This window comes from Ictidomys tridecemlineatus, chromosome 1 (assembly GCF_052094955.1).
Source record: "Ictidomys tridecemlineatus isolate mIctTri1 chromosome 1, mIctTri1.hap1, whole genome shotgun sequence".
NCBI lineage: Eukaryota > Metazoa > Chordata > Mammalia > Rodentia > Sciuridae > Ictidomys > Ictidomys tridecemlineatus.
Window position 1 is genome coordinate 80,176,886 of NC_135477.1, and position 5,276 is coordinate 80,182,161.

The 5,276-nt window shown below is 42.6% G+C and overlaps 1 pseudogene; it reads right to left on the reverse strand.

Annotated features, from left to right (window-relative positions):
- Positions 1-2,104: 2,104 nt before the first annotated feature.
- On the reverse strand, positions 2,105-3,667 carry LOC120891589 (syncytin-1-like; annotated as a pseudogene).
- Between the last annotated feature and the right edge of the window lie 1,609 nt (positions 3,668-5,276).

Genomic DNA, 5,276 nt, shown 5'->3' on the forward strand with positions numbered 1-5,276 from the left:
CTCGCACCAACCATGTTTGCTTTAGAGTTTTAACTACAGGTATCTATACTTGGAAAACAGAGTGAAAACTAAAATTAAAAACGGTTTCTTCAAAGGAATGGTTTAACCTAGAAAAAACAAATTTGGTGAGCCAAGTGCAATTGGTGTATCATTAAGATTGGGTGAAAAAATGTTTGCTAAGATCAGGAAACTCATAGTTTTTTGGAAGCTTGGCAACCCCTTTCAATGAAAGTGATTTTCGTCAGTCTTTGCTTGGGGCTACATAAGTAGGAAACAAACCATAGAGACAGAACTTGGAACAACTTTCTTGTGCCAATTTTCAAGGAGCTAGCACCAACTGTGTTTGATTTAGAGGTCCAACTACATGTATCCATATTGAAGAAAATAGAGTGAAACATAAAAATGAAAATGATTTCTGTAAACGAACGGTTTAACCTAGAAAAACGAAATTTGGTGAGCAAAGTGGGATTGATGTTCTGACCATTACCTTAAAGTATCGTAAAGATTGGGTTAAAAAATGTTTGCTGAGATTTTAGGAAACTCGTTGTTTTCTGGAAGTTTGCAACCCCTTACACTGAAAGTATTTTCGTCAGTCTCTGCTTGGGGCTACATAAGTAGGAATCAAACCATACAAATATAACTTGGAACTACTTTATTGTTCCAAATTTCAAAGAGCTTGCAAAAACCGTGTTTGATTTCGAGTTCCAACTACATGTATCCATATAAGAGAAAACAGAGTGAAACCTAAAAATGAAAACAGTTACTGCAAACGAACGGTTTAACCTAGAAAAACGAAATTTGGTGACCCAAGTGGGATTGGTGTAATGATCATTACCTGAAAGTATCATCAAGATTGGGTTAAAAAATGTTTGTTGAGATTTCAGGAAACTCGTAGTTTTTTGGAAGCTTGCGAACCCTTTTAAATGAGAGTGATTTTCGTCAGTCTCTGCTTGGGACTACATCAATAGAAATCAAACCATACTGATAGAACTTTGAACTACTTTATTGTGCCAAGTTTCAAAGAGCTAGCACAAACCGTGTTTGATTTCGAGTTCCCACTACATGTATCCATATAGAAGAAAATGGAGTGAATCCTAAAAATGAAAACGGTTACGGCAAACGAACGGTTTAACCTAGAAAAACGAAATTTGGTGAGCCAAGTGGGATTGGTGTACTGATCATTACCTGAAAGTATCATCAAGATTGGGTGAAAAAAGTTTTGCTGAGATTTTAGGAAACTTGTAGTTTTTTGGAAGCTTGGCAACCCCTTTCAATGAAAGTGATTTCCTTCAGTCTTTGCTTGGGGCTCCTGCCGCATTTGTCTAATGGGGACCGAGTCCGGCGAGGGATGATGAGTTTTATAAATACACAGGACACCAAGGTTCTTCATCCAGGAGTCTCTGTTTATTTCTCTAATTTTCCCCTTATATCCCCCAAGCAGCAGGAGTGAAAAATTCCTCAGATAGAGGGGGGGAGAGGGGAGAAATTCGGCTACGACATCTGCCATTGTTAGACACCGAAACTTCTCTTATCAGGGAGTCCACTAGAGCAGAAAAAGGTCAAGACGTTCCTGACGTTACTGTGGAGCACATATGTCTCATGCAGACAAGCAGAAAATCCGCAAGCCTGCTTTCATGGCCTAGTGAGCTGGCCACTTTGACATGCATAACAAGGAACTCAGGGCTGGGTCTCAGGGGCCTGGGAAAGGCCTGCTGGCCTGCTACCAGCAAGTCACCCTCTTTTGTTTTTTGCATGTCAAAGGGAATCAAGTAGCCCCTGTCTTAGGTCTTCCACTGCCCCTGTACTGCTTACCCGTCTCTGGGGAGGCCCCATTCCCCTGGTTTAGGTTGCAATGCAAGCATGGAAGTTGCCCGTCACTGGGTACTACAAGATAAGCTCTGGCTGTTATGGCCAGCAAGACATTGTTGTGGTGAACGTTCAACCGCCTCCACGTACAGGACTCATGACCATCACTGTCAAATGGCAGGTGTAGTTGGACCGTAAGATTAGGCATGAAAGATTCTAGCACAGAAGGGCAGGGAGGAGAGGTATGCACAGAGGAAAGATATAGCAGAAATTCTTCTTTTAAGGAGGGTATTTATCTTCAGATCGGCTTGAAATGAATCTCAGAAGGGCGATCATCTGTCTCCAAACGCTGATAGTGAACCTGTATTGGCTTAGAAATTAAGATATTAATTTGATCTTTAATGAATTGTACTATCCTATTTCCAATTCAGGGTTCTATGGCAAGCAATAGAAGGAGGCCCAGTAATGGTCCCAATAAGGGAAGGAGATAAGGCAAAAATCCATTAAGTCCAGTCTAGAGAGGGTTTTCAAATAATTTCCTCCTTCTCTTTTCTAGGTCTTTCTGGAGCTGTTTAATTTTTGTGCGAACTATACAAGATTTATTAGCATAAAACAGCACCTCTCCCCAAGGGCCAAACAAATGCCCCCTTGGTTAGAAGTCAGCAAATCTAAGCCCCGCCTGTTTTGGAGAACTACTTCTGCTAGGGAATCTATTTGGTCCTGTAAGTCCTTAATGGTTCCCCACAGGGTTTGTACATCATCTATACGTTGTTGAGATAGGCGGCTGTAGGAATGTATAGCTGTGCCCAGTCCTGCCGTGCCTGTGCCCACAGCAGCAGTTATCCCAAGGCCAACAAGGAGCGGTAGGGCCTGGATAGCTTTCTTATGTCTTCTAACCAAGGTGTCTAGGCTAGGAATGAGTAAGGGTTCATCTCCTAAAATAATCATTATATCAGGAAGCAGTAAAGCTAGAATGCAACCACCAGACCAATTTGCTGGAAGCCTAAGAAAAGCTAAGTTTCCTCCGCACATAAAAACTGTGCCATTAGGGAGACAAATGGGTGGAGAAGGTGAAGAATAATTCTATAATATTGTGCAGTTGCCAAAGGAAGAGACTCCAACATCAACATCATAAGTATTATTTTTCATAATGCCTAGAAGGCATGACACAAAACTACCCAGAGGCTGTACCTTAAAAGGTAGTCCAGATTGACATGTATTATCATCATTTATAGAATAATTAATGGAGACCGCCACTGGCATAACTGCCCCCATCGTCATGCAGAGCCAGCAATCACCAGCAAGGGTAGGATTAGTACTGTTAAGCAAAGAAAAGGTAGTTTCTAGGATATCTAATGTATTGGCATCCAAATCAGGAAGCTGGGATTTTGGCAATACCAAGGGATGATATGTAAGCTTAGGGATCTCCGGCTTTAAAAGCTTAATCACCTGAAAATGTTTAATAGCATCAGTGGGTCCTCCTCCATTAGAGACTCCGACAGGGGCCTGCATTGGCCAACAGGAGGGTTTGCCCACGGCACCCTCACATCCCGCCTCCCGTAATTTAGTTTCAATGCCTTCTCCTCCCCGGTCACCGAGAAAAGGAGTAAAATGATTAGTGACCCCCTCCTTCTCAATGGGTTTTAGTTAGGGTGGCCTCAAAATACTATTTTTCTTGATTATTAACACAAATGGAGGCTGATTCATAACAGGCAATGTGCACCGCCGAAGTATAATGACAAGTGGTGGAACAATTTCCAAGGGCCTCAGATGAACTAGGGACAACAAGTCTTGGCTTATTAACACATACCCATTTTGGCTGATTAAATCCTCTGATGTTTTGATTGAGTTCATCCGCCATATAGGCCACTTTAGCCTCACAGTCAACACTTTGGGTAAAACCAGAGGGAGCTGAGTGCTCCAAAAATATACTCATGAATATTCCCAGGTGGAGGGTCAATTCCTCCTTCAACAAACCTGTCCAGAATGAATGTCATAAGCAGGATCCAGCTCATGAGGTGTGTCTTGGCATTCACTTGAAGGGGTGGGAGCATCAGTGGCAGGATCAGCCATCTTGGGAGCTTCATTTTATCTTGAATTCTCATCCACCGGTCTGGTGCAGCACTCCGGGACCAAAATGGGCTTCTCAGTCCCTGGGGGAAAAACACATACAGCTCCCCTCACTCTAGCCAAGAGTGGAGCAGGAGGTTGCCACTTCCCTGTAGACAGATCCTTCCATTGTATCTGTCCTTTTTCATGGTGGGAGAGGAAAAGTGACATTGCGCCGCTGTACAGCCTTCAGCGTCAGTGAGCAAAAAATTTAAAGTGAATAGGGTTATATTTAATAGTGCATGTGGTCCCTGGCAACTCTGGTATATTTCCCCCTCTTTTGTTTTTTGTAAATAGGTTTTAAGATGTTGATGGGCCCGTTCAACAATGGCCTGTCCTTGTGGATTATATGGGATTCCTGTTTTGTGTATAATATCCCACTGTGAGCAAAATTTTTGGAATGTTTGACTGACATGAGCTGGGCCATTATCTGTTTTTATGCATTGAGGAGTTCCCATAAAGGAAAAGGTTTTTACATAGTATTGTATCACATCTTTAGCCTTTTCTCCTGAATGTAAAGTAGCAGAGATAAAACCAGAAAATGTGTCTATACTGACATGTACAAAGGACAACTTTCCAAAACTAGGAATATGAGTTACATCAGTTTGCCAGATGTCATTTGGTTGAAGGCCCCTTGGGTTAACTCCCAGAGAAGGGGAATGGATAAAAGGTGCACAAGTAGGACATAGGGAGACAATTTTTAAAGCTTGCTCCCGGGAACATCCTGAGCGGAAACGTAAAGTTTGTGCGTTTAGGTGGAATTTATTATGAAGTTGTACGGCCTTATCATACTCAGTTATTGTATATACAAGGTTAGTGGCATGTGTGGCAGCGTCTGCCATGGCGTTGCCTGCCACCAGAGGACCTGAAAGCCCAGAATGACTTCTAATGTGACCTATGTAAAGGGGATCTGTCCTAGCCCATATAAGAAGCTGCACTGTCTATAGTTGTTCCATGATGGTAGATTGTTTTCCAACATAAGGTGCCGTCACAATCGCGGAGGCAAGCCTGGCGATATAGAGACTGTCTGTGAAAATATTAAGGGACACCGAACTATAGGTTTGTAAGACCAGAATTAAGGCTGCAACCTCCACCATTTGGGCCGAGCGATCGGTCACTCTCTTGCGGATGACCCGGGTCCCATCTGAAACGACAGAAAACCCATCTTTAACTCCGTCAGTGAAGACGGTTTGTGCCCCTGGGAGAGGATCCTTTTTTAGGATCTTGGGGAAAATTATTGGACATGTCTTTAGACTTTCAAGGAGTCTGCTTTTAGGGTAATGATTGTCAACCTGTCCCATGAAACTACAGAAGAAGAGACACCAGAGATCATGTTCCTGTCTTAATTTAGAAAGAATGTC